Source organism: Lontra canadensis, unplaced genomic scaffold (genome assembly GCF_010015895.1).
Source record: "Lontra canadensis isolate GAN:19392208 unplaced genomic scaffold, GSC_riverotter_1.0 scaffold22, whole genome shotgun sequence".
Taxonomy (NCBI): domain Eukaryota; kingdom Metazoa; phylum Chordata; class Mammalia; order Carnivora; family Mustelidae; genus Lontra; species Lontra canadensis.
The window spans coordinates 11,425,113-11,429,796 of NW_022631016.1; positions in this window are offsets into that span (position 1 = coordinate 11,425,113).

Here is a 4,684-nt window from a genome sequence, read left to right on the forward strand (position 1 = left end):
TGAGGACCCAGACAAGTAGCTTCCAGCACCCCAGGTGCTGTGGGGACAGCAGGAATGCACAGGAGGGTGGAGTCGGTTGCTAACTCCTCGTGGGTGGTCTGGAATTGCTTCCCAAAGGATGGCAGGCGGGAGAGGGCTGGGAAAGACCACTCCGGGCAGCCAGGTGAAGGGAGAGGGAAAGCCCACCCAGGTGCAAACACAGCTCTAAGCGAACTCCAGCAGGACAGGTGTCAGATATCCGGGGAAGAGGGAAGCCATGGAATTTGCTAAAAATAACAAAATAAGGAAATGCTAAATTCTGGTCTGGACCTACACGGAATCACGGAATCACGCACACCACCCCCTCCTCTTTCGGTTCCCTTTACAGGCCTCAGCTGACCTCCTCCATTCCACGAGCCAGCTCTTAGGCCCTCTGGGCACTGTGCTTCTCATCAGCTGCTCTTAGAAAGATCCACGGTTTATCACTACTAAGGTGTAAATGACTGATAGGATCGTGTTGTAATTGCGTTGATTGGTATTATTTTCACAGTGGACAAAAATCCCAGACCAAGCGACACATTTTGAATTGTAGCATTTGTTAGCGGAGGCCATCAAGAGAACGTGGCTGCTGGCTGACCTGGGCAATGGGAGGCTCCCCACCGGCCCCACTCCCAGTCCTTGGAATGCTCGTTCTGCCTACCTGTCCCACAGTGGGAGCTGTTCCAAGGACACAGCCTGGAGAGAGCAAGGTGTTGTTGTTACCGTCTGGATCATATGCGTGACTGAACCCAACTAAGGCCTCTTTACACATTTTGAGGATTTGGCAGGGGGTGGCGGAGATCTAATCGTCCCGCAGCTGCCCAAGACAAGCCTCATAAGTGAGTTCCCTTTGCCGATTAAAAGTGCCACCTACTGGGGCGCCAGGGTGGCTTAGTCGGTTAAGCGTCTGCCTTCACAGGGTCCTGGGATCAAGCCCTGCGTCGGGCTCCCTGCTCAGTGGCGAGCCTGCCTCTCTCTCTCCCTCTGCCATTCACTCTGCTTGTGCTCTCTGGCTCTCTCTATCTCTCTGTCAGATAAATAAATAAAATCTTTAAAAAAAAAAAAAAAGTGCCAGGTACCAAGCTGGAGTGGCCTCCCTCTACCTTCGGTCTCTCCTTGCCTTCTGTATAGGGGGTCAGTTTGCAAAGTAACAGCAGGGGGCCCAGGCTTGGATAGATTAAAGGCCCCAGTGGGGGGAGAGTCGCAGGAGAACTGCCAGTGGCCCCTGGCCAGCCTCTGGTCCTTTAGGCCTACTTCTGCTCCTGCCATGTTGGCCCCTCCCTCAAGGACTCTCCTGGCTTCTCTGCCTGGTTAAGCGTCACACCTGGGCTTCCCCTTTCCTGCCCGGACCCCCTGGATTTCTTAGCATGGGTTGTGCAAGGACAGCTTGGGCCTTGGCTCACACTAGTGTCTGTCCTCACATTTACTCCCCCTCGTGCTGTGATGGGGGACATGGTGCATCTCACCAGGGCCCAAGGGGGCAAGTTGAAGGATACACCACAGTTCTCGTAGGCTCAGCTCATTCAGGAAGAAGATCAGCTATGGTTTTCAGGGACTCACTGACCTCAAGGGAAGGGACTTTTTTTTTTAGGGGATACTTTCCGCATGGCCCTGGAGGCTGGGTTCAAATGCCAGGCTGCCATTTACTAGCTGAATGACCTCGTGCTACATACTTCAAACCCTCTGTGACTCAGTGCCTTTGTCTACACATTGGGAATAATAATACTATATATCTCAAATGAGGGGTTGAATTAATTAATACATAAAGAGGCCTGAACAGAGCACTTCATCAATGCTCAGTTAGACTCCGTCATCACCGTCATCGTCGCCGCCACCGGCTAACCTCTTCCCATTTCCTCTGCTAAAAAAAACAGACCCTACTTGATTTTGGACCAGAAATTTTTGTAGTAATCCAGGGACTTCATATAAATAAGAAGCAACATATGTTCAGATGAAATGCAAAAGGGAAGTAGAGATAAGGGTTTCTCAGGTTTTAATTTTTATGGATATCAACGACGACGGCATGTTTGCAATGACAACGCATAGCCAGAAAACTTAAATGACACTTCCTCCGAGAAGGTATACAAATGCCTAATAAGCACATAAGAAGATACTCAGCCTCTGTAATCACATCACACCCATTAGGATGGCTATTATTAAAAGAATAGAAAATGATGTATTGGCAAAGATGTGGAGAAACTGGAATCCTACGCACTGTTGGTGGGAGGGTTTTTTGCTGTGGAAAATAGTGTGGCTGTTCTTCAAAAAGTTAAACACATAATCACCATATGATCCAGCCACTCTCCTTCTAGGTTTACAATCAGAAGAACTGAGAGTAGAAAGTCAGAAATAGTTCTTTGTACACCCATGTTCACAACAGCATTATTTATAATAGCCAAAAGTTGGGGCAATCCAGGTGTCCGTTGTTGAATGAATGGAAGAACAAAGTGTGAGGGATACATACATAGCTGCGGAGTGGAATATAATTCAGCCTTGAAAAGAAGGAAATTCGGACACGGACTACAAGTTGGGTGAATTGTAAAGACAGGAACAGCTATGTGAAATAAGCCAGTCACAAAAAGGCAAATCCTGTACGATTCCACTTATATGAGGTAGCAGGTGTAGTCGAATTCAGACAGTAGTCGGGAGGTAGAATGATGGTTGTTAGGAGCTGGGGATAAGGGAAGGGGAAGAATGGGGAGTTAGGATTTAATATTTGTTTTGTTAAGACATGCAGTAAATCACACATGGGGAGACAGGAAAGCCTAAATCTCCACATGTAACACATCCTTTATTTGACTATTTATGTAGTGTTTATGATGTGCCAAGCATTACTCCAAGGGTTTTGGACATATTTAATCAGTTCATCGCCTTAACAACCCTATGGGGAAGCTACTCATAGGAGCTCCATTTTACAGATAAAGAAATAGAGGCATGGACAGGTTAAATAATTGTACAAGACTGTGTGGCTAATATGCAGCCAAGCCAGGCAGTCTGGCTCCAAGGCCTAGGCCTGTAAGTACAGTACCGTTTTAAGAGACCTCCCACTCAGTTTTCAGAGAAACAATGAACATTACAGCAAACCACAAAACTGTGATCATGAATTATTTGAAAGGATTTCAGGCTGAGTCCAAACAGCTGTGTTCATAAATATTATCTTGTCGGAGGGGGGCGAGGCTACTGGCTAATTTGTTTTGTGGTTAAAGAACTTCGGTACATTTTATCTTATCATACCACACCACAAGAAATTAGTCCTGGTCCTTTCAGTTTCTAGAACAGACAATTTTACTCAGCACTGCTCATAACCTTGTTTGGTTTAATTAGGCACAGCAATTTTAAGCCATTTACTTTGTATGAGTAATATGACTCCATACACGCCAGTCATGGTTTACGGCGGCAGAAGAGTGCCCCTCTATGTTCCCATTTGATTTGGATAAAAGGGATTTTTTTTTCCCCTAAACATGCAGCAGAGTTAGGGAACATTTTATTATCTTTTGTGAATCATGGGTTGCAGAGTGGCGGGGTGGTGGAAAGATCAGATCTTGTGTCAGCTTCTGCATTAGCATTTACTGAGTCTCAGTTTCCACATCATGGGCAGGTATGAGGATTAAGTGAAATAATGTGTTAAGTAAAACATAAAAGAATTCTCAGAGTGCGTGGCCTGATGTCAGCAGCCGGTAAATGCCCAGCATTAGATTAACTGCTGTGGCTGTTGGAATTTTACTGGAGTTGCCCAAGACCTATGATCCTTTACTCTGAGATTCAGAAAAACAGAAGGGGATTCATTCCATCCCTTGACATTGCCTGAACTGTACTGGGGCCACCTAAAATTCCAGTGTTTTCCACACCTTTCTTTAGTTATGGGATTTGTTTCAAAAAGTGTCCAAACTTGCCACACGCAAGTCTGTTTCTTTCTGGAACTGTGTATATTGGAGAAAAAGGAAGTGTTCACCAGACTTTTGTTTTCTTCCTTTTTCTTCTGAGAAAGGGTCCCTCTGAATAGAAAAATCAGGGGCAAAAGAACCTTGTTGTGAGCGCCTTTTTATTGTTGGGCTGTTTATTTTTTTCCTTTTGATAAACAGTTTTATCAGAGGATTAATTTTGGCAATAACGCACAGATTCCGGCTCCCAAAGCAAACTGTGCGTGACTTCTAAGTAAGCATTACTCGGTTCTGCTGACCTAGGGGAAAATAAAGATAAAAAAAATTGCCCAGCCTAGTGGAAGAGGCCCTGGGCCGGGAGTTACATCTGGATCCAGGCTCGCCCTCCCATGGCCGTGACCCACCAGCGGCTTCAAGTCCGGCCAGGGATGGGAATCCTTCCGTACCCTCTCGGGGAGAGGAAAAACACACGGGTCCCTCTCCCTCGTCATCCCACCCACCGAGTTTCTTTGCTTCCCACTCAAGGGACTTTCGATGTCAAGTGCTGGGCAGATCGCGGGATCCGCCCAGGTGGAGCTCCCAAGCGTCCCTGGAGCAGCAGCTTCCCACGCCCCGCACAGCACGCGGAGCCGCTGCGGACCCCGTCGGTGTGCGGAGGCCCCGCCCATCTCTGCCCCCAGGCCCCGCCCAGCTCCGCCGCGGCCTCCCATTGGCGGCCCAGCGCGTCAGTCAGCCGCCGGGCTCCCGGGGCGGGAGCGCGGACCGCCGTCCCCACCCGGCACCTA